The sequence below is a fragment of the Camelus ferus genome, chromosome 8, assembly GCF_009834535.1.
Source record: "Camelus ferus isolate YT-003-E chromosome 8, BCGSAC_Cfer_1.0, whole genome shotgun sequence".
NCBI classification, from domain to species: domain Eukaryota; kingdom Metazoa; phylum Chordata; class Mammalia; order Artiodactyla; family Camelidae; genus Camelus; species Camelus ferus.
Window position 1 is genome coordinate 69,850,760 of NC_045703.1, and position 26,023 is coordinate 69,876,782.

Here is a 26,023-nt window from a genome sequence, read left to right on the forward strand (position 1 = left end):
TAACTATCTTGTCACTGGGCTTGTTATATACTCCTGTATATACTTTGGAAGCTAGGTCTGTGGGTTCAAGTATGACATCATAGGTGATACTATGTAGTTGATGTTGCATCACCCTCGGGGCACAATTCTGGTTCTAATGTTAGTGCCTAAAATTGATGTCTGGGTTGAGTGGTGGTAGACTGATCCTTCCACTGTAAAGTGTTCTTTAAAAGGTGAAGCTTTCTCTCATCAGTAGGGAATATCTTGCTGTTCTAAAATGAGTTCCTAATGGAAAAGTCAGATAGATGCTTATTTTTATTAATTATTGGTTGGTTCTCAGAGTAAAGTGGTGGTTTGCCAGCTACCTCAAATGGTGATTAAGGAATAATTTTCTTTCATGATAATCATTATGGGCTCGTGGATCTTCATAGACTCAGTGCAATTAATATTCTTCTTGATGTGTAAATTGTCACAGTTTTGGCCTGTGATAACCACCTAACTGGTTGTCGTGTCTTTTGAAATCTTCCTTGCTTTCTTGGGACAATTTGATGTCCCAAGCTCACCTTCCCCACAGCTACGATTAGCTCTTTCTCCAAGGTTCTTTTCAGTGGAAATGGTGTTAGAGATGTGAGTTTAGGCACTAAACATTGATTGCTGTCAAGTGGAGGTTACATACGTCCAGGCCATTGGCCATTTTCTGTGGACAGAGATAGACAGTATTTTTTTTTTTTTTGAATTAAAAAGAATCTTATTTCTTACTGAGGTGTAGTCTATTTACAATGTTAGTTTCAGGTGTACAGCAAAGTGATTCAGTTATACATATACATACATATATTCAGATTCTCGATTTTAAATTAATGGGTTCATGTTTGTATTTTCAGTTCAATTGTAATATTATATTTAATTTTATAATCATTTCTTTTTCTGCCTGCATTGAAATAACATGGTTTCTGACAATAACAAAATGACTTATTTACTTTACAATATAAAGAACACACCTTCAAAATAATAATATTGCTCATAACAGTAAAACTACTCATGTTTTTAATACATTTTTAATAAATTTTGTGCATTTTAACCATTTTTAATATATTTTGTGTATTTTAGTTATGAACTATAGATAACATCATGACCTCTTGTTCTTCTAATTGATTATAATTTTCTTCTTTCTTTAGTCATATTCTGTTTTTTTTTTTTTTTTTTTTACCAAATCTTGTTTTTGACCCTTGGTATTATCACTTATTAGCTAAGTTCTTTTGTTGTTATACTGTTTTTATTAGATTTTACCCCATGTCAGCAGAAATTGGAGGAAAATACAGTTTAAAATTGGGTTAGTGAGTGTGTGTGTTTTATGGAGATATGATCCAGAAAGATAGCTGACTTATAAGGAGAATGTTGTGCTGTTCAGACGAGTGCTCTGTATCTTAAGCATGGAGGGTAGGAAAAGAAGAGAACATAGCAGGCAGAATGCTTTAATTTAGTGAATTCTTCTGAATAATATTGGGAGAAGAATAAGTATAGCTCTTTAAGATTTTAAAGTCCTATGAGTTAGAGAAAATCCCTAGGTAGAAATAAAGTATTAAAATTTTATTTCTAAGTAGTTGCAAAATCTCTACTGCAAAGTTTTTGTCCTTAAGAACTTTTGATAGTAAGAAAGTTATGGTCCAGCAGATGGAGATATTAGTACACAAAAGAGTGTTTAGTGATTAAAATACATCGAGAAGTAAGCCTCTTGCCAGAATAGGAAATTTTTCTCCTTTAAATTGTAAGAGAATAGTTAACTCAGGAATATGACAAATACAAATTACTGAATTTAATATTGGGGTGTATGTAAATCAGTTTTTTTCTTTTAAGAATTTATCTTTTTAAAAGACCATATGTTAGTATTTTGCCTATGTAAAGTATGACTGGTTTAGGACATTGGATTGATTCTGGCAATTTTCTGAAATACAGTTTCTGCCTTTACAGTTTGGTTGTTTGAAGGATTTTTGTTTGTTTTGGCAGGAGACTGAGTCAAGTTTGTTTAAAGGTATTCTATTTGTGTATTATCTTTGCAGTTCTAAAGTCTTTAACTAGGCAATTGATTTCTGCTTATTAAGTCAGAAAAAAAATATGTTCCGTAGTTTACTGTTATATGTTACATAAAGAGAAAGTTCTTTTGGAGATTATAGTTTTATTATAGTAATAAAAATTATCAGCAATAAAAAGATAATCTTATCTCACTTTATTATAGTTTATAACATTCCTTGTCAGTTTTTTTGGTTAGGTAAATATTACATATTTTGCGTTAGTGTATGCTTTGCAGTTGTTAAAGAAATATTAAGTTCCTTCTTAGATATGATCTGCAAGTATGTATTTTGTTAATAATTAATGCATTTAAATTAAAATTTTCTAGTTGATATATTGAGCTTTTTAAAAATTGCCAAGTCAGTTGAAAAATACCGTTTTTCCTTCTATCACTTGGAGTTGAACTCAGACATGAGAGAAGAATATATATGTCTTCTTTGTTTATATGTGGAGGAACAGAGAAGAAGAAATCTACTGTGGTACTTTGTAGAACTGATAATAACTTGCGTTTTGCCTTTTATCCCCAAACTATTCTTTTTCTCTTTTTTGTTATAACTAAAACATAGAGAATTAAAGATGCAGACATTCTCAGTTCACCTTTCACAGTAGTGTGGTCTGTGGTCTCTGAATCCTCGGAAAGGTGATGAGGGCAGAGAGGTATCATAGCATATTGTCTTTGAACCTTAATGTGAATTACTATTTTTCAGTGCAAGTTAGGAATGACCAATTTTGTGTATACATTTTTAAGATTGTTTCTTAATAGTCGTTCGAGAGTTTTTGAGACTCAAATATCTTCCTCCTACTAATCATTAAAAATGTGGTGGTAAAAGGAACTAGACATTTATTCTTATCATAACAAGTACTCTTCATCTCACAGAAGAAACTAAAATACATCAATTGAAAAATGAAAATCACCCGTAGTTTGGTGATAATGACTCAACATTTTGGTGAGTTTACTTCTAGTCTTTCCCCCCACCCCCCTCTATTTATGGATATGGCAGAATTGTGATCCTGTTCTAATACTGTCTTTGTGTGTGTGTTTAATAAACTATATCAGGAACATTTTCTTCTGCCATTTTAATATCTTTGATAATATAATTCATTTGCTAACACAGTTCATCCTCTAGAGGTGTGTTATAATTTACTGACTTGTCTATTGGCTATATTTTGCTTTCAGGAAGCTTGGGTGATGATGATATCAGTAGTTTCAAAAGTTTATTACTTACTGTTTAAAAAGTCATTAAATTTTGTAAGTGGGCCCTCTGAATAGTGAGCTCTTTCATTTTTGTAATGTGCTAATTGGAAATCAGCATTTTATGCTTCACTCCAGTAGATAGTTGTTGCTATTATGTGACATGTAATTTTTTAGTAATATCAGAGTTGCATATTTCACATATTAGTTTTTAATGACAACGTATTTATTTGAAATTTTTTATTCTTTTTGCAAATATTTTAGTGTATACTATGTGTGTGATGTTATGAACTATACAGCAAAGCTTCATATTCATTCCACACCTTCAAGTTGTCTGAGTAGTAGTGTAGATTGCATGAAATAAAAGTAACAAAGTAGTATAAACAGGACAGGACTAAAGATGAAGTCACTTCAGGCTAGGTAGGTTGTGGAATGTTGCAGGAAAAGAGGTAAAATTTCACCTGGCTCTTGACGGACAGATAGAATTGAAGTGGAGAAAAGGAAAGAGAGTAGTGTTCTAGAAACAGGAAACACTATCCTTGAATGTGAGAACATTGCAAGTAGGCAAAAGAAAGAAAAATTCCTTGCTGTAGAAAGCTTTAAAATCCTGGATTTTAGATTCCGTTCTGTTGATAATGGGAGACCCATTTAAATTTTTCCCTTTTTATATCTTAGTTTTTTTTTTCTCCTTTATCTGCCTCCATATTTCTGTTTAGTATATGTTAATGTAATAGAGTGCTGCGTATTTTCAGATTTTCTTTTTCTTGACTTACCACCCCCAGTATTTTGCTATTTCACTTTTTTTTTTTTAATCTCTGCCTACCTACTTTGGCTTTCTGTTCTGCTTTACTAGTATATTTGGATTTACTTAACCCTTTATTATGATACTTTTTGTTTTAGTTCTTTTTTGTATGTATCTGTTGGTGATTGTGTTGGGTTTAGGTGCACGGAGGAAGAAGTATATTTGGATTAGTGAGTGTGATTTCTAGAATGGTGAGCCTAAGCTCTGTACTAAAGGTGAGTTGCTACCGTACGTGTAGTGGGTCCGCCTTATGCCTGCATTTCATCATCCTCTCTATTTGCTTTTGCTCTAATGGCTTGAAAGATCGTACTCTTAGGTTGGAGGGGAGAGAGTGAAGATCTACTAATTTAACTATGGATTGATAGAGACTTTAGGAAAATGTGAACTCTGTTCCATGTAATACTAGTCTCCTGCGGTAATCTGAGATGGAAGAGTTCTGTAGTCAGAGAAGTGCCATGTACTTGTTCAGTGAATTTGTTTTGTGATATATGTTGGTATGTTACATATCTAGGATCTGCAGTCAAGAACACTCACTTGGTTTAACTGAGCATTTTCTGAAATCACTTGGAAAAGGAATGCCTTTTTTCTTTTCTTCTTGAAACTAGTGGTCCAAGGATACATTATGGGAAATACTAGGAAGAGGATTATAAAGACCTTTGGATCTAGGGAGGGAAGAGTTTAAATAATAATTGTTTGGGGATCTTATCTTGGTTTTGATTGAGAATGCTGGTTCAAGTCAGATCAAAGTATCCTTTGGAAAAACAGTTAAATTTCATTCAGTTTGGGATTATTTTGAATTCCATCTTAAAGGAAGTAAGAAAAGTGTCCTTTCTGCCTTTATACAATTGAGGCAAAAGGTTTCAATAGCAAATTTTATTTAAATCAACGTATGCTATTTAAGTAAACGTGTAGACTACTATTTTAAAAAATATTCTCTAAATAAAAGAAAATGAATGTAGAATCTTGACAGTTTATACATCAAAGTGAAATATGCTTTAAAATATATATGCACATAGGATATATTCGTGTTCTAATATGCCTGGTTTAACTCTAAAAATTTTAAATTGGAGAACTACTGAATTGTAAAGAGGAATTGTTAAATTTTCAAAAGAAAATATTTGTCTTCGTTAGATTTTTTAATAAACCTTGAGATGCAGTGATGTAGTTTTGTGAAGTCTGTAAATTGGTAACCAGTTTTTTTCAGTGAACTTAAATTTTTAATCTGTGCATGTAAGATGTTAAGTCTCCTTGTTGTTAACAGTAGTTATTCAGTATTGTTGTAAAATGAGATTTTGATGACGTTTATAATTTGCAGCAGCCTTTAAGTAGGCAGAAGTACATGGGCTGAGTGGTAGAATAGCATTTCACCTGGAAGGCTCAAAGCATTTTTATTAAAAATATTTTGCCCTTGTTCAGAGAAAAACCCTGTCATTCAGATTTTAAAGGTGGGATGGATCTTAGAAATCAGTTCCATCCTTTCATTATATGGTTATGAAGACATAGTACAGATTAGAAACTGCTGGTTTCAAAAGTGGTAGCTCATTTGGCTCTTGTGACAGGAGTATATCTGTAAGTTATATTATTGACCAGAGGGTACCTTTGGGCCTAATCCCCTTTATAGAGGATTATATCATGGCTGATAATTCATATAATGTGACTACCTTCTGATGTGAGTGGTCTTTATTTTAAGTTTTATTTCATTCCTTGAAATATCTGCAGAGTGGTATGGTCATTGAACTGATGTTAAATCAAAGACAGAAGGCTCTCCCAGGTTCTTGGTAGTCTCCATTAGCATTTTCCTGCAGGCTGAATCTATGTCTAGGAACAGTTTAGTATATATTTGCATAAGAATGTTCACTGTCCATATTTTACACAAGTATTTTTAAAGTCATTTGTTAGAGAAAGCTGTCCTCTCTCCATCTTTCCTTATAGATCTGGATCATGTACCATAGAACAATGTGATAAAAGTCCAAAGTAAAGATAAGGGAAAGTGAGAAAGCTACTTGGTATCTTTTGAATACTCAGTCTAGATTCTCTGTCTGTCATTGCTTCGCTAATATTTAGACATGTTTGTGTTGATGTTCTGTATAGGTTGTAGTTTCATAGGCTAGTGTAAGCTTATTTAAATTTTGAAGGATGATTAATTTAGGAGAGATATCTTAAAAAATATGTTCTATTGTAAGTTTGAATAAAAGAAAATATGAAAAGGGAAAGAGTAGAGGGATAAATGGATCAGTTAGAGAATGTAATTTCTGAGTTAGAAAATCCTAGGTTTGTTTTTAGGTTATAGGAAAATGTACAACTGACCCTTGAAACAACACGGATTTGAATTCCACAGGGCCACCTATATGTGGACGTTTTCCAGCAGTAGATAATATGGTACTACAAGGTCCAGGGCTGGCTGAATCCACGGATGCAGAGGAACTGTGGATGTGGAGGGCTGACATATTTATATCCAGATTAACCACCTCTTTGTTCAGAGATCAGTTGTATTTTACATGGTGGTAAGGGACACGAGTCTTTATTTTTCACATTTCATTTTTATTCACCTTTGATTTTCTTACTGAAATATTTTAACTGAACATCATGGAACGTACCACATTGACATTGTTCCTTTGTTACATGGTCTGTGCAGATGTGTCTAAAGTTGTCCAAATTTGAATACTAAACTTTTTGTTACTTTATTTATGGATGTTTAAAGGCAGGTGGCTTTGAGCCTGAGAAGGGGGGGGAGGAAAGTATTGGAGCAAGTGGTGATAATTAAGAGGCTCCTCAAAGTGGAAGTCTCATTTTGTAAATCGAGTCTTTTTGATTGTTAACATTATTTATTGAATAGCAAGTATATGTGTCCTGACAGTACAGAGGTGAACCAGAAAAATGGCGTAAATATGAACCAGAAAAGCTCTGTGTCTTAAGTTTTTAAAATGCTACCTATAGAGAGAAATATTTTGTTGTGTATGTATACATATATTATATAACAGCTGAAGTGAAAGTTTCGTGAAGTAATTTAAGTTGTATTACTTATGATGTAACCTAGTATTTTTCTATTCTATTCCACTTTAAAAAATGCTAGTTGTGACTAATGTGTGGTTTTAGGAAAACTGATGTTGATTCCTGCTATAATTTAGTTTCTAACACTTCTTAAAAGAATTTTGATCCAGCGCTTTGCTGAGTCCTGGAGAAAACAAGGATGAATAAGGCATGGTCCAGTTTTTAAGGAGCCATACCATGGTATGGAGAGAGGAATGAAATAGAAACTGCAGCACAGTGCTTTAACTGCTGGGACAGAGGCATGCACAGGTTAAGATAGAAAGGGGCCACATCATTTCCTAGCAGGAAAGTGACAGTTTATTCTAGGTTCACATTATATGATCTGATAATTCGTCTGATTATGGGATTCACTTAATGTGAAATTTAGCTCTCTGTTTTTACCCCTGTAAATTCTAAAATGAATACCATCAAGTTTACTTGAAAATATGAGATTTCTGAATTTTTGGTGTACAGGCCAAGTTTGTAAAATTAGATTTTATAGATAATCTTTTTAAATTTAATTTTATAGATAATCTTTATAAAAAATCTATAAAATTTAATTTTATAGATAATCTTTATAAAAAAATCTAAATGTCACAAGTAATATTGTTTTCCTAAATATATCATGGTGACTAGCTTTAATGCTGTTTTTTGGAAATATTATTTATTTATTTTCTGACTTTTTTTTCCTTTGAAGCTTATATTGTGACTTACTAAAGGAGATAAAGTTAGATAAAAGTATTATATAAATATATATATCTTATACTTAACTTTGACCATTGGCTGTTTGCCCAGATAGTGAAAGTTAAGCTGCAAAAAACAAATCATGAACTTTTTAATAATGGGATAAAGATAGATAGATAATTATCCAACACTTAAAAATCATTCTGTCTCTTTATTGGAACTTGGAAATATTCTGTATATTGACTTTTTGTCTTGTGGTTAATTCATTCACAGTAACACTGAATGCAAAAATTAGGAAATTGGTTGCATTTTATCCTAGAAAAGCTAAAATGGCATTCTATAGAATTTAATTTCATTTCTGTGGGTTACACAGTTGTTACAGGTTTTTCCTGTGAATGATAGGCTACTACATCAGATTGAGAAAGCTAATGTCTGAGTGGATGTGGTTGCCTTAGAGTGATTTTGCCATTAGTAGTGAAAAATGTTATCCTTACAGTTCTTGTGCAGCAGGCTGTGGAGTAAAGCACATTTTTATAATAAAGGTGATGAATTTAATCGCAAACTGGCAGCCAAATGGAAATTGCAGACCTTGATACTGGGAGAAAATTGCCTATAAAGCAACTCTTGAGAGAACAAGCTTTAAATTTATCCACCCATTTCGACATTGAGGAGAACATAGGAATCACAGGATATTTTGCTTGGTCTGTTTAGTTCAGATGAATGACACTTGAGCATTTTATTCAAGAGTTAGAGATAGTTGGTTTAAAGTTGCTTATGCTTTGTACATAACGCCTTTAACACATACATTTTTGTATTTTATTAAAAATCTGAAATGCTGTTGCATTTTTATATTTCACCATGATACGCTTAATGAATTGAAATCCATTTACTATACTTACGGTCATATGCAATGTAATTCATGTTTCTGCTGTTTATATGATGGACCACAATCTTAAAGGATGCAGAATACTCTGGGTTTATAAGTAACATTCAATTGTTAGAATCTCTGTCATATAAACTATCAGTCTTTACTGTTTTATATTGTATGTAGATAGTTTATATTATAAAATTTAAACACAGAATGGTAGAATTTCTATTATAGGAAATCTGGACTTTTTTACTTTTTAAGTAACTAATGCTTGTTATTTCTTAGGAATAATTTAACCCTTGATGCAACATACAGCATTTAGAGTGTTTAACCTTGAATCTTGGTTATATTGTAGCATGTATTTTGAGGTGTACTTTCCCCCCATGATATACATATTTGTTGACAGAAGTCTGCATCCAAGTTTAGAGAATTACTTGTGACTATTGAGAAGTGAGGCCTATCAGAGGATGGTAAATGTTTAAAATGTAAAAATGCCAATGTAAAATATAAAAATAATATTTCTTAATATACTTATTGAAACTACTGGTTTCCAAAGGGAAATGAGAATTACTTTTAGGAGGTTGTTAGATTTTGCTTAGATACATAACCCTAATCTGATAGATTATATTTTCTGGGTATCACGTTACATTATACAGTAAGGATACAGCTGTGACAAGTCTGTATTCTTTTTAAATATAAGGATTAAAGAAGTGTTTAGTTTTAAAGTAAATATGGAAATTTAGTTTGGTGATTGAGAAAGCAAGAGTAGAAGGGAAAGTTTTTACAAATTCCCTGTGTTTTGGAAACAGTTTATTGAGGTTGTGCACATGAGAGTGAAGGTATGAAAACAAGAAATGTGGGAGTATTACTTTTTCTCGTTAAAATAAGTACAAGTAATTGCGTCCATGGCATTGGAAATTTCACTTAAATTACTTTAAGTGCTAGATTGAACGTAATGCATTCATATGAGAAGTAAGCTTCCATATGATGTTGAAGTTAAATTAGCCTGTTTAGCCATCTCTGAAATCTGCAGAGTTTAAAACAAATCAACTCCTCTGTTACCAGTGATATAGATGCTTGATCATTTGGTTTATTTGGCTTAAGTAAGCTGTGGCAGGTTTAGAATTCAGAGATAGAGACTAAAGATACTCTTTATGCTAGATCTTTGTGAGAGAAGTAAAGTATAATTAACTCTAATGCTCCTGATCTAGTAAATCAGAATGTGGAGAACTTTATTTTCAGTTTCAGAAAAAATGTAAAATTTCAGCATTTTAACATACAAGATGAAGTTAGAATAAGGTATATGGAATGTATATAAGCTGTATTCATATAACACAGGTGTATGTTAATATGTTTCAATAATATATTTAATATAAATATGCTTTTATATATTATATATTAATATGTTTATATATAAACATGTATGTGTGTAATTTATCTATAACTTTAATTATATAAGTACTGTGGGTGTATGTATGTGCATGTGTATATATATGTGTGTACACATCTGTGTGTGTATATTTATATAGTACTTATTTCATTAAAACTTAACCACTTTTCTGTAGCAGGCTGAGTATAATTAGTTGTTTATAAGCTGATACTATATTCATTTTCCATAGATATTGGTGGTGGTTTACATTTTTAAAAGTTTTTTTTTAAAGTGATACGCTTCAATTCATCCAAATCTATTATTGTGATAAAGGTAGCTACCATTTAATTCAAGATTGTTTATGCCAGAGTCTGAAAACCTGAAGCATCTTAAGTTTGAGTTCTGAAAGGATTTTTAGAAATACATGTTTGAAGAGTCACATCACTGAATTAGCTCAAGATTACAGGATTGTCAGTGGAGTGAAGTAAAAGGGAGTGTTCTCAGTAATAATACTACAGTTTCAAGGTAACAGTGTAAGATGTGATCCTTTTGTGTTGTGTTGTTTTTGGTTAGATAACTTTTAAGGTATTAAGTTGTAGTTATGCAAAGATACCTTATAAGCCTGAATGTCTCTTCAGTTTTCCTTCACTCAAAATATTCATTTGAGGTTAATCTTAAAACTCTAGAAAAGTGATTAAATCAAAACAGGTCAGATCCTGGAGCGAACACCTTTTTAAAGAATGTGTTGTGGGAAGGGTGCTATAGAGAACATTTACTCCAGATATTTAAGAGTCATTTCTAATAAGTTGAACTTACTGTGGGGTTTGTATTTGAGTAGTTTGTAAGATTTTCTGGATTTATATGTTTGAATATTTGAGGAGGAGCTTAGTAAAAAATGAGTTGCAAAAAGTAAACTGTGTCTTTGTTACCTTCTACCTCCTTTTGCTGATTATGGTGAATTTACACGTAAGAGGTCATTTGCAAATAGTATTTGGTAGATGCCTTTTCTAAGTATCTTTTATGCCTATAGATTCTGAGAAAAGACCAGTTACAGATTTTACGTAACAGATATTCATCAGATCAGCACATACTATCTTTCAGACCCACTTGCCAAGATACAGTATTTCTGGAATGTATAATTTTATATCCCAGCCATCACTGGTAATGATGATGATATGGACATTCTTATGTGTATGATTCAGGTATGTTCTCTCTTTCCGTCTCTCTCCATTTCCGCGTGCGCGCACACACACACACACACACACACACACACACACACACACGATCTCATTTAATCTTTCCTGCAATCCTGTGACCTGGAAATAACTCCATTTTATAGGTGAAGAAATGGAGGCTGACTGAGACATTATAATAGGTTTTTTCAAAGATTGCATTTTCAACAGTTTCTCTATTCATCACAGATTAGTATTTACAATCCTTCAGTCAGCTATTAGTAAATTTTTTAAAAAGTAAAATTTTATCTAACTTGTGAACTGATAACTTAGGTTAGTTCTGGACAGAGACCTGGAGAGGCAGAGTTTTTCTGTTAAGTTGTCCTCCTTTATATGCACATTACATTATCTTTAGCTACTGTAACTACAGCTCTAAGGAAGGTGATGGTATGTTTACTGTGTAAATAGCTTCCTAGACTTCAAAACATCATTCTTTTCATGAGAGAAAAGACAACACAACATGTTCAGAATGCAGGAAGTGTATTAAATTTCTTTCAAAACTTGTTCCATTTAATATTGACCTTCTCAGAGTGAGTTCACTTTTTGTTAAGTCTTGGTATTCTGATGTCTTCCTGAAGATTATTACCAGTGCCCCCAGGCACCTATGAATTGACCTGGTTTTGAGAGCTTTTATGGCCTTTTCCACTTCCCTGCTTAAAAAAAACAGTGTGCTGGCGGGGAGGGAGGGCTCTAATGTACATCTTACTCTTCTCTTGCCTATGAAATTGTCTAACTACAGACGGTAGATCTTGCTGTACTTAGTCTTCGTAGGAGTGTTTGGTTTCAAACCATCATTAGGGAGAGATTTCATCTTTTATGACTGGATTTCACTCGTTTTTCAGGGTGATGGGGATGGTACAAGTGTTGTTTGAAATAAGGTTGTTTTTTAGATTTTTGGTTTTTATCAGTAGTTTTCCACTTGCCGCCTATCAAAGCAGGCCTTGGTAAAGACAGAACTTTGTTCTTAGAAATTCTGTTCATTATGATCTTTCCACTGGGAAAAATTCAGTGGGGTTTCAAGGAACAATACCCAATTTGAATGGTAACTTGGATGTCTCAACCTTAGCCTGGCTACTCTAAAATACAACTGTTTATTTATCTCTGTCTTTGAGAAGTTTTTGAGTGAATGAAGAAGTACCTTGAGCAAGAAAAACAACCACTTGCTTTGATAATCAAAGACACTACTAGAAATAGGTGATAAGATTAGAAATCAGAAGACTAAGGTTTGGGAAAAACCCTTGAGTGGGACAGAAGCACATATTTTAAGCTTTTTTTCATGTATCAGATCCATCATCATAATTATGTATCATCAGAGTGATACATTTATGTCCATGTTTTTTCCACTTTTTATTCTCCTTTCCTTCATAATAATTAAAATGAGGGTTTATGTTATCTAGCATCCAATTTTCCCTAGCTTGGTGTTTCCTGTATAGAACCAAAGCCTACAGAACTCTGGCTTACTGTCTAAAAATTGCTTTGTCTAGTGTTTAGTCCCAAATTCAGGCCCAATTTAGATCTGAGGACACGCAGCCTCATTTGTCAATCACTTCTAGCACTCTAACCCATTTACATAGAAACTATAGAGGAATTGTGTTGGCAAGGACCATGGTGCTTAGTAGAGTGTCTCCAGCACAGTGCCTGATGCTATAAAAGATGGGTCTTATTCAGTTAGTAATAACAGCTTCTTGAGCACCTATTATGTGCTCAAGACACTACAAATATTGTTACTCAAGTGAAAAAATTTTTTCTGTCAATCTCAGAAGCTTAGGCCTAGAAGTATCTTAGATGTGCCTATATATGAGAATAATCATAGATCATGAAAAGCTTAAATGATTTGTTGAAGGTTATGCATCTAGTCCCTGGCAGAGCTTAAATGAGAATCTCTCATTCGACTTTCATTCTAGTTGTAATTTGGATTATACCATTCTTTCTTTCCTTCGTTATTACTGTATATGTATCTCCATGTTTCCCTCTTTTTCTCTTTATCCATGTCTCTAGTTTGTACCCTCTTCCCCATCTTTTTCTTCTTTTCTGTCTGGCTCTTACTGTCTGCCATCACTGCTTTTCTCATCATCAAGCCCATATTTGGTCCTGTGTGCTCATTTTGTGTGTTGCCCTAGAAACTATCACTAGCACACACTGTTCTAGTAGCAACCAAATTTAGTTTTGGAAATGGAGCACTAAGATGTGGAGTCAAACCTAGGTTTGGATCCTGAGTTTTTCACTTTCATGTTGTGTGATCTTTGGTTGAAAGCACTTAATTCCCAAATCTCAGTCTCCTAACTATAAAGTGGAGATGAGAGTAATACTTACCTGTGAGGAAATCCATCTGTAGCCAGACTGTAATAATAGAGTCCTGTCCTCCAAGGCAGACTTTGAAGGGAGACTCCTCCCTTGGAAGTAAGTTTGACCTCATTTCTCTAATTTGAGTTTAAGAGATACTTCTCCTCCCCACTAATTATGTGCTACCCTTCCCACCACCAGTCATCTCTGTTTCGTTTCCAGTAACACCATGCTGTGACATTTCAGTCAGCCTTGGGGAAGGTCTGGATAACAGGGGAAATGGAGACAGAGGAACAGTTAGTTGGATAATTTGTTTATAAAGGAGAATTTATTTTATACTGTAGAGATTACTCTCTGTGTGGTGTCTGGTGGGCTTGCTTTCCCTGGGGGTTTGTGAAATGTGTGTACTAGGGAAGTCCAGTCACAAGCAGGAATGTGAAGTCTAGAGGAGGCAGGAAACCTTATGGAATCTGACTTTTGATTTCCTTTCTGAAGACTCAGTTTTCTTCCCTGAGTAATTACCTCTAAGATTATCTATCTCCTGATCACATGGACCATATGACCACTAAATGCAACATAATACTTTTAATATTTGCATAACTTGCCTAGATTACATTGTAAAATGTTAGCAAGGAACAGAAATTCAGTAAAATTTAAGATCATTATTACTTTGCAATGTGAATTGAAATATGTATGTGAAACCTGCTGAGAGGTGCTTCTTTGAGGCCAAACCTGAGTTCTCTGCTTCAACTATTATTTTTGCTCACTTAATTTCTGATAGAGCAGGGACCATGTCTATTTTTGCACACGGCTATATCTCTATGGCCTTGGCCAGTGCCTAGTTCATGGTGGCTATATAAAAATTATTTGTTGAATATATGTATATGAAAACCATTATGTTATACCATGGATTATTAAGACAAGTTAAAAAAACCGTCAGATTATACTTTTAGACCAATCCACTTTATAAACAGTTTGTACTTTTAGGAAATAAAATTTAAAAGCTTCTTTTGTATTATAGTCTTAACGTTTTTTACTAAATATGCTCTTAATAGACAGTTGATCAACATAGAGGTTTTGAAAATGCTCAAGAGGAATGTATTGATAGAGCTCCTTTTTTGCATTCCTGAAAGGGGCAGGCTTTTCTTTATGGGTTAGGTTTTTTTTTTCTCTCTTTTTTTTTTAAGCTAAGACCAGTCATATTCAGATGCTTGTGCATTTTATCTTCTCATTTGATCCAAAATACACTAGAAGAATTTAACAGTGATGTAAAAAACATGTTATTAACATGTTATTAAACCTATTCTCACAGGTCAGGAATAAAGAGAGCTAGCCCTTCTGAGAAGAGGAATGCATTTCTGTTACTTTAAAGGGAAGAGGAATAAGTTGTCAAGCAAATAGCCTATTGATGATTTAGTGAAGTTTCAGGAATGTTTTGTAGCTTTGCATGTTTTTGTGCTAGTAGTCCTAATGTGGTTTGTTCAAAAGGTATTTTTTCCAAGGATTTCGATGTTGGGAATATACCAAATGGCAAAAATAAAGCTATTTGCCCTCCCAGAGTTTATATTCTTATGTAGGAGACAGGTCGTAAACAATAAATACATTCTGTGGTGTATTAGGCAATATGAGTTCTGGGAGTCCATTGAATAGGATAAAAGGAATCAGAGTATTCTGGGTGGATTGGGGACAAATTGCAGTTTTATATGGAGAGATCTGGGTGGGCCTTGTTGAAAATTTGACGTTGGAGCAAAGGAGATAGTGCAAGACTGCAAGGCCAGGACCAGCAGTTCTTTGTGTGGCTTCAGCGAGAGCTGCGAATGAGGCACGGGTAGGTTGGTTAGAGAAGGTTGGAAAGTTACGGAGTCGACGTGGTGAGGAGGAGCCTTTGTGGGTTTTGTGGGACCTTGTAGATCTTTGTGAGGACCTGGGCTTTTACACTGAGATGGGAAATCATTAGAGCAGTGGTTCTTAAACGTGGCCTGGCTTAGGGAGTCTGTAAGGTCAAACTGTTTTCATAATAAAGTTATTTAGCTTTTTCACCCTCATTCTTACATCAGTATACAGTGAAGTGTTCAGAGGCTATGTGCTGTGTGATACTGCAGCAGATAGAATTCAGAAGAAGATAACGAGAATTCCATTGTCTCTGTTAAGAAAGGTGTTTAAACAACTTGCAAAAATAAAAACAGTGCTTCTCACTTCTGTTGGGAAATACATTATTTTCCATTAAATGTTTTCTGTTAACGTGGAATAGGGTTTATTATTTTTTAAAGCAAAGCAAAGGTTATTTAAACACTTTTCACTTTCGGTTTCCAGTACAGGAAGCATTAATAGATGCACATCTTATGAACACAAGCTCTTCAGGCTCCTTTATTAATTTTCTGAAGGTAGAATCCTGAGACCAAAAATTTTGAGAATAGCTCCATTAGAGAGTTTTCAGCAGAAGAGTGACATATCACTTGGATTTTAACAGGCTAACTCTGGAAAACAGAATAGACTGACAAGGGTAGTGGTGGAAGCTGGGAGGCCAGTTAGCTTATTTTAATAGTTGAGGTGAGAAATGATTGAGGCCTGAACTAAGGTGGCAGGACATTGAGGTGATGAGAAGTGGGATGCTTGATATATTTTAAAAAGTGAGTATATAGTATTTGCTGGTAGATTGGATGTGATGTGTGAGAGGATGGACTTTGCCATTTTCTGAGATCAGGAGAAGCAAGTTTGGGGGATGGATGAAGTGTTTGGTTTTGAATGTGTCAAGGTGACATGTTTAGAAGGGAATTGGATACAGGTGTTTGGAGTTCAGGGACAAGGTTTGTCTGGAATGTCCTTGACCAGGGTTTTTGTTGTATTATTTTGGTAGTGTTTTTATATGATAACAATTTACCTTGCATTCTAATGAATTAAAGTTTTATCTCATGAGTGCTGTATTCTGTATTTTAAAAACTCATATTAAAAATGCTTTCCAAGAATATTGTTGTATGATAGTAGAATATACACTTTGAGAGGTAGTAAAAATGTAGTACATGTAGTTTCTAGCATCACATGTAACATGACTTAGATTTTATAAATCTAGTTCTTTGTAAAGTAAAACAGCTTTGGTTTAATTAAAGAGGATCATATTATTTACCATATTAAAATAATGTTTTCAGTATAAATTGCATTGACATTTAAGGGTATTGTATATGTTGCTCTTGTTAGAAGGATGGAGATTTTATTTTCTAATTCAATCTTGACACTTGTTATAAATGATCTTTTTGAATATTATGTATAGTAGATTGTTTATTATGGCTTGAAAAAGCCTCTCCTTAGCTTTTTCATTGCGTAAGGAATTTCTCTTGTATATGGGCTGCTCTAACACCTGTGAATGTCATTTGACATTGATTTGCTTTAGTTTAACGTATTAACGTGATGCCCAGATAAACATGTGTTGCATGATTACAAATCTTAGGCTTTTTCTCCATTGAGCTTAAGTAGAGTTTGGAATACAATTGAAAAGAACAATTAAAAGTTAAAGAAATTTGTTACCTAGGAAAAGTAACTCACCTCTTCCCCTTATGCAGATAAAATTCCTTCAAAATTTTTGAGAGTTCTGTTTCATTTTCACTCTACTTAACCAATGCCTATGAAAACCCTGAGGGGGTTGGAGCTTGAAGAGGATGAAGTATATAGGGGACAGACCTCTTCTTACCTGCCCAAATACAAATATGTGGAGCCTGGTTACATGAGGATTTGGTGCTTTACAAGAGTATCATTTAAACTGAGTCTTGGTTCCCAGTAGTTTAAGACATTTTGGAATGTGTCGTTCCAGCAGGAGTGGGATTGTCTGTGTTCTCAGTTGGTCATTGAGTTTTTATAGCCCTTTCTTGTGAGCTGTTGAAGGGGCACAGAATGAGGTTCTCTGTGAAAAAAACAGGAAGGTGTACTCTTAATTGATTAAATTTTAGAGCTGGAAGAAACCATACATGTGATCTGGTTTAGCCTCATTTTACAGAGGAGGAAATTGAGACCCAGAGGGTTCAAAGCCACGTTTCTAAATCTTACAGAGAATCAGAAATAAAATCCAGGTTGTGTAAACTCAAGGCCAGGTCTTCTTTCCCTACTTGCATGTGGTTCTTGGATTAGCTTTCTACAGAAAGGTCATTGTTTGTGGATTGTAGTCTTTTTCCATGTTTTTAAGGAGGTTACGTGTTTTTTAAAGCAGTATCTGTTAAAGAAAATTTAAAGAGATTATTTTGAATTAAAGAAATGCTTTTGAATGATTTTTGAGATCCTCAGCTTTATTGCTAAGCAGGCATTTTCTTTTTAGTTTTTGAAAGATTAGAGAAGACATTGGCATGGTTTTCATTCTGTCCCACAGCTATCCCCCTACTCCATTAGAATAAATAACTCCAAAGGCTAAAGCTAAAGCTAAAGCTCTTTTTTTTAAATGAATGAACTTATAGAGAATTAGAAAAATAGTACAGAAATTAATGTTAACAACTCTTATGACCACAGTACAATTATGGGAACTAGGAAATTGACATTGATAATATTATTAACTCATTTGCAGATATTTATTTAGATTTCACCAGTGTTTCTACTCATGTGCTTTTTCTGGTCCAAGATCTAATCCAAGATCCCACATTGCATTTAGTGATGATGTGTCTTTCGTTTCCTCCAAACTGTGACAGTGTCACATTCTTTCATGATACTTTTCTTGACACTTTTGAAGGTAACTGGTGGTAGTTTTGTAGAACATTCTTCAGTTTGGGCTTGTCTGATGTTTTCTCAGAATTAGATTGAGATGATGCATTTTTGGCAAGAAAACCATAGAAGTGCTTTTGGACCCTGCTCAGTGCATAAAACGGGTATAGTCATATTATTCTTGATATGAACTTCAGTCACCTGGTTAAGGTGGTACCTGCCTGGTTTCTCCACTGTACAGTGGTTTTTTTTTCCCCCTTTGTAGTTAATAAATGTTCTGTGGGAAGATTCTCTGAAACAGTACAGATACCATTTGTCATCATAGTTTTGTTCACTAATTTTAGCACCCAATGAGTGGTTCTTGCTTGTAATATTTATTACTTTGGTAGTTTTCAAATGATGATTTTTAAAAACTCATCTTTCCTTCTATATTTATTGGACCTCCATAAGGAAGGTCTGTCCCTTCTCCCACATGTGTGTATTCATTCAGTTATCTATATCATTATATTCTCATGGATTATAATCCATTACTGTCATTATAAGTAAAAACTTCAAACATGTTATTTATTTTTGAAAAGTAAATTCACTGAGATGATTAAAAATTCAAAGGCCTGCTAAGAGTCTATATGGTGAAAAGTCTCTCTTCCACTCCTGTATCCTGGTTTCCCATTTCCATTACTTTGAGTTTATTTTTATTCTTCCAGAAATTTTAAAAGAGTTGGGAAAAGAGTCATTAATAAAAATTGCTAGATTCTCAAGTATTAAGTTTACCTGGATTCTGATATCTACCACTTTACTGTTACATAGTCTTCAGATTTTCATTGACCAATGTTTCTTAACTAGGTTTCTCAAACTCTGTTATATAAAGATAAGGACTGGTTTCCCTTGAGTATTCTAAAAGATTAAGTGACCAGAAGGCAAGATTTTTAAACAAATAATATATAATATATAAAACTAACCAGATTTAAAAGTGACTAACCTCCAAAAAAATCCAATTTAAATGAGAAAGGATGCCTATTGCAATTAAATAGTTGATTTTTATCACTTAAAAAATGCTTTCCCCCACTCTTTTCTGTTCTTTTAATAGCCTGTTTTGCCTTTTTGTACACCAGCAGTATCCATTTCTTCATTTAGGATTGTCATCCTTCTAGGAATCAGGCCTTAGGTTTCATCCACAAAACTGCCTGCTCTTAGCATGGGCTGATAGAGCAGGAGGGCTGCAAAGGCTTTTTGGCAGTCACTAGTGAAACAGGAACATACTGGACTGCACTGGTTAGAAGTGTGGCTAGCAATAAACCAAAAGTTGTTTGTTCTACTTTCTTATTTTCCATTCACTAATTACTATCTCTTAGTAAGTTTTAAGGGCTTCTTATTCCGGAAAGTCCTTTATGAAACCCTGAATAGACTAGTTGTTACCTTGGACAAATTCTTTAATCTCTGAACATTTCCTTCCTTTCTTTCTTCCTTTTTTTGTTAAAATGGGTATTAAAATTTGTGCTACCTCAGATTCTGTGAAGATCACATGGTAATTCAAATATTTTAGCATTGTGGAGGTGCTGATATGTTAAAAAACATAGATAGGTCTTTGTGGTTTGTTTTTAATTTGGGAGTTAGTGACTTAATCCTTATTATAATTTTATATGAAGAATCCAATATTATATGCAGCATTTTGACTTAAAGTACTTCCTGTCATTCTAATGAGAATATCTTTATTATTCTCTAAATGTTATTAATCGTAAAGAAAAATAATATAGTATTGTGAAAGCTAAGTTGTCCCTGTAAATCCATCTCCAAGAGATGATTACTGTTAATAGCTGTTATATCCTTTTTTTGACTTCTATGTGTCTATCTAGAAATTCACATACTTAGTATAAATTGGATCATGTAACAGACATTCTTTTCTGTGACCTTTGAAGGAGCCTTTCCAGGGAAATGTAGCTATTATTAAGTATCTTTCACAGTACAAAACTGCTGCTGAGATCATGAAACTAGGATGGACTGTTTCATATTTTTTATGTGACATTTGTCAACAGTTTTGAACAATTGTTAATTTTGGCAGTTTAAACGAGAACTGTTGAATTTAATTTTTTTGTAGTTCTTCTTTTTGTGCTTACAATTCTGAAGTACAAAATATAGTTTAACTGAAAAAAAGTCCCATCTAGATTATTACTAGTAGGTAGCTTGATTTTTTTCTTGCCAGTTTCAATGTAGTTGCCTCAAAATTAAATCACATTTAATATATTAGGTTGAGTAAGCAAAATATATTCCATTAAATGGTGCATATTCTCGAGTAATCTGCTTTTTAATTCATTTGTTTTCTGTACGTTGTGGATGTGGCTTTTTAAAAAGATCACAGTGAAGTTACATTATTCTGTGGGTTTTGCTCTGCTCAAAATATCTTTAAAACTTTCCCTGTATTTAGTAAACCCTGGATTAGAGGTTTCTATTTTCAGAAGAGATGTTTGTTGCCCCGAAGTCCATCAGGGCACATAACAGCCACCTCTTCATACAGTGCCAGTTGTGCTTCAGGTATAAATAGAGTCCTGATGTTATTGTCATGAAGTTTAATGAATATCATGTAAATAGAGACTAATAATTTGTTAATTAAGACTTAACCAAATTTTACCTTGCTTTTTGAGTTAGTGTGCCTCTTTAGTGTCCAGCAAGAGACAGGTTGCAGATAGTGAGGAAATAATAGATCCCATTTAATCTTTATTTGGAATGATGAAAGCTGTCATTTTAACTTTGCTTATGAAACTTATACTATGTACATCAAAGCATATATATTTCTATAAGTAGTTAGCTCTTACTTTACTGAATAAATTAATAGAAAATGTTAAATTAAAAAAAGAGACATTAATGGTCAAATGACACTGTAACCTTTTTTTTCCTGTATTTTAGTCCCAGGTGTATTACATTGATAAGGTAATTTTTTGATGAGTTTAAATGTGAGACTCAAATAAAAAGATAGATGCCCAAATAAAAAATATATATGTCTATAACATCAGCATAGTCAGTTGAGCAATTGAAATTAGCTCCCACACACTGTGAGTAAGATGTAGTTTGTATGAAAAATTTTTCAGTGTTTTGAAAAGTTGTCTTTTAATTTGGATTGTTAAAAATTCTGAAAATAATTCTTCTATGCATTTTTAAAATATTACTTGTATATCATTAGATTTTGTTTGTTTACTACTGAGCTAATAACTTTTTCATATTTCATTAACTAATTTTTATTTTCTGGTTTAAATTTGTTGAAAAAAATTCTAAACCACAGAGTAAAATAGGCTGTATTTTATTCTTTATCTAGTTTTCCAACCCTGCAGCATTGAATTTATACATAGCCATTATCTATCTATCTTTGGAAATGACTACTTAATTTTGTAATTTAGATATATCAGTGTGGCTTTTTTTTTCTGTTTTTTAGTGTTTCTTCCTGTAGTCCTTAATTCTGACATTCTACTTTTCCACAGAGTAGTTGAACTGTTAGTTAAGCCAATAATTCAGATTTTAAAAGACTATTTAAAATGTTAAGGTGGCAGTGGATGGGATGCACATCTAATAATTCAGATATAATAAAAGTGGTGGTAATGGAAAAGCTAAAAGCAAAAATGAGCTTAAAGCTTATGAAATGTAAGAATGATTTTAAAACAGTCTTTTAGTCAAATCCATAGTTAGGTGAATTAAGGGAAAGGGAAAAGACTTAAGGCTGATGATACAATATTAATAGGTTACATAAAACAGAACTGTGCAATGACTATTTTCCCTCTTCTCTTAGGAGCAGAATTCACTGACTGATAATTAAGCTTTAGTTTGGCAAAGGAAAAATATCAAGATAATTAAAGCAGAGAAATGTGAGGAGACAGTAAGTAGTATAACCAAAACAAGTTTTCAGGCCTAAACAAAAATAGTTTTCAGGATACTGAAATATGAAAAAAGGTGATCATTGCCAATGCAAGAAAACATGGAAAATGAGAGGAACCTGAACGCTGGAGAGGTGAATACTCCCCAAAGCTGAAAAATGTATATTCTCAACTTGAGGGCACAACCTGTAGATTCCAAAAGCAATTATTTCCTGTTTATACTCTGGTGGATCCAGAGGAATTTTCCAGTTCTAGTGTAGTTGAGATGTCAAACAGATGATAAGGTGTGCCTAAATTTTAATGTGCAGGCTAGAGAAATGTGTGTGCTATGAAATTACAGTTAGTTGGATCCTTGACTCAGAATAGTCATCCCTAAAGAATGTCAACTGACAGATTAATATCAGTCTGAAGGTATTAGTCTAGTAGAAAACAACCAGGAAAAAAAAATTGAATTGTCTATTGGTGTTTGAATAGTTGTAGAAGTATGGAATATGGCTTAGCGCCACTACACTGTCGGTAGTGCTACATGCTTGCCAAAGAAGTAAAGGTATTCAGTGTGCAGTGAAAGTGGAGTGTTTGGTGCTGGAGGTAGGCAGCCTCAGTCTGAGTACTCCTTGTTTGTCAGGGAATGATGTGTGCAGTACAGGATTTTCCGTTTTAAAAGGAACACAGACAAATGGACTGTGTCTAAATGAGTGGGAAGGTATAAAACCATGCCATTATATATCTTAGAGGAGAGGACACTTAGGTATTACAGAACTTTTCAGGTACTTGAGGGGGCTGTCATATGAAAGAGGCAATTGACCTGTTTTATAAGCTTTGGAGTGTTGAACAGGGGTGAGTGGGAGAAATTTTAGGAAAGATTTTGGTTCAGTGAAATTTGTAACATTTGAGAACTTCGAAGATGTCTAAAACAAATTGTCTTGATATTGGGGATATTTGGGAGTTACTGTAGTGGAAATTTTATACTATTTTTATACTAGGCAAATACTAGTAATTTGTACTAGAGTAAGCAAATGGTTCTGAACTTTTACTTCTCTGAACCAGTGCTGCAGGTTGAGGAAAGCATTGTGGCAGTAAGGGATATTTGAGTATTATCATGTAATGTTTGATGCAACAAAAGGATGTAAAACATACTAGTTTTGAAGCATTCCTGTTTCATAAACAAATACCTGTGAACCAACCACTTAAGGAATTAGAGCATTACCCATACCCATGACATGTTTCTGTAATATTTTGATTATGATCATACAACATGATAGGGTAACATTAATTGAAACTCTGTCAGCCCTTAAAGACTGAAAAGCTTTGGAGACAAAACTTTTTAAAACATTGGAGTTAACAGGGAAAATAATGAGTCCTTGCCTACTGAGGTTGGATTCAGTCAATGAGCAGTCTCTAACCATGGGAGGTACTTGCACAGAGACAAGCAAGAGACTTGTCTGAAATCACACGGTTACTGTTAGAACTGGAATCAGAACTTGTTCTGACTTGAGTGTCATAATTAACATGCCAAAAGTGCTAATGATTTCCTAGCTAGGACGGTGCTGTTGATAAAGGTAGTTCTCAGCTGGTTAGATTCCACAGTGACAACTGTAAATTCCTTGAGAACTAGAACTGTCTTAGTCACCTTTTCGTTCACATCAGTACTGTCTTGTGCATAATTTATGTTCTGTTACTAAATTGAGTGATGTATCTTAGAGACTAAAAGAAACATGGTAGAAAGAGTTTTTAATTTTAAGAAAAGTAGACTCTGTAATTACATTGTTTATAATTTTGCCTCACTTACTCCTATCATTAGGAAACAAATTCAGAGTTTCTGTCTTTTTGACTTCTTTCTTAGCCCTGGTACCCTATCTGTGGTGGAATTGATGACTCCTGCTTTTGTGCTACCACGGTCTCTAATCTATACCTCTTTCTGTCCTTCTACCTTAGAAGGGTATACCTTCTTACACACCTCTTACATTAAAACAAGTTCTTTGAGAGCAGAACCGTGACTTGTTTAACTTTATTGCTTTAGAGCCTAGCTCATTGCTCCCTCCATTCACCCATCCATCTGTCTAATTTACTAAGTACTAACTGAGGACCCACTGTGTTCCTGGCACTACTGTAAGAGCAGATGATACAGCAGCTAACAATTTCATGGAACTTTGACTTATTAAATAATCACAAAATGTTTATAGAAATACAACTTTACTGATAGGATGTACCTTTTCTTCCATGAGATCGTCAAATTGGATATATGAAGTTACTGGGTTTTGTATATTTGTGTTTGGATCTAGTTATCTTACCTGATTTTTTTTACTTACAATTGATTTTCTTGGTTTTTCTAAGTTTGATAAATTTGTTTACCTAAAAATCATTTTTTTTCTTCTTCAACCTATTACTGTGTTTATAGATTTTTAAATTTTGAACTATCCTTGCATTCATGGTGTAAGTTCTGCTTTGTCTTGGTGCTTTAGTCTTTCAATATGCTCTTGGTGCCTGTTCATTTAGGATGTTTGCATCTGTATTTGTAAGCAAATTTTATCTATAGTTTCCTTTTATGCTATTGTCAGGTTTTTATATGAGTGTTATTAATTCTTGTTATTAACAAGAATTGGGTAGTTGAAATTTTAATGCAGTAAATTAATGTTGAAAGTGCTTTTATATAGAGATCTGGACTACAGAATATATGTGCAATTTTAATTAGATTAAAATTTTCTAATACCCTTGGTTAATTACTTGCTGTAATTACATAATTATGTTAACAATCATTTATGTTTAAATTATTATTTGGTCATTGAAAACTTGATTTGAGAATTGCTGTCATATGCTACTTTAAGATGAATGCTAATTTGGTACTAGATGTCTTTAGGAAAGATTCATTATGAAAGTAGAGGTAGAAAAAAGCACTTAAAGAATCAAGTCTTGCCTTTATAATGTATTTAAATACAAGGTGCCCTCTTTTGATTTTTAGGAAAATTTCACTTGCTATTCAGAGATAAACATTTGGTAAACTTTGATAAGCAAATTGTTATTTAAGAGATAAGATTTGTTATTTTATTTTACTATTAAAGGGATTTTATTTTTAAATACTAGTGGACATGAGTCTTTTCCCCAGGGAGAACATAATCTATAACATGGAGATCTCTCATACTGAGGCATTCAGCTAATTTAATAATGACAGCCCTTATTAGACATTGTATTCCAGTGGACAAGGGCCTGTCCTCTAGCATACTGTGAAAGCTTAATAATGAATTCTTGAAAGAATTAATTGATTTCTTTGTATATGACTTGATTCATTAAAATAGATTTCTCATGCTTTTTTTTAAGTAATATTTATGCCTTGAAACTGTCATAATAATTTTTTTAAAGTCATTGACTTTAGGTATTTCTGCTTTCTCCCTTGTATTTCATTGATTAACCCAGTTTAGTTTAATCTTCATACTATCTTTTCCTCAGAACTTCTGAATCACCACTGGCTTTGTGGTCAAATCCAAGGTACCTTCTCTTGCTCTTTACCTTACCATACTTCCATGGTATTTGACACTGTTGATCACCTTGTCCTTCAGTCTGTCATTTCTTAGCACTTTCTTGCCCCTCTTCCCTAGTTCTTCTGTCTACCTCCATTTCTTCTTGGTTTGGATCTTTTCCTCATTCCTTAAATACTGCTTTTTCTAGGGTTGATTCAGTTCTTTCTTCTCCCTATACCCTCTCTAAGACATCTCTTCTGTTCCTGCAGCTTTAATCAATACGTTTGTGTAACAGACTCAGACTTCTGAACTTAAAATCACTATGTATCTATTGGACATCTCTGTTGGGATATTCCAAAGATACCTAAAATATCTGAGGAAGTGGTCCAGTTAAGGTCTTGTTCGGATAGGTTAGTTCTGAAGTATGAAGGAACCTTTGGTACTACTTTCATCTGATAGGCATTCTTATGGCTGTTACTTGCCTGAGACAGTCGTTTGGGATGACTGGCTTTGTTTAAGCAT

At 33.5% G+C, this 26,023-nt stretch overlaps 1 protein-coding gene and 1 long non-coding RNA gene across 8 annotated transcripts in view; both read left to right on the forward strand.

Annotated features, from left to right (window-relative positions):
- QKI (QKI, KH domain containing RNA binding) overlaps window positions 1–26,023 on the forward strand; it is a 142,699-nt gene that overhangs the window by 10,959 nt on the left and 105,717 nt on the right. The gene's annotated exons all lie outside the window — the stretch shown is intronic.
- LOC116665472 lies at window positions 1,382–9,657 on the forward strand. Its single transcript, XR_004322110.1, has 3 exons — window positions 1,382–1,398; window positions 2,810–2,811; window positions 8,434–9,657. It is a non-coding gene; the product is annotated as an uncharacterized LOC116665472 (long non-coding RNA).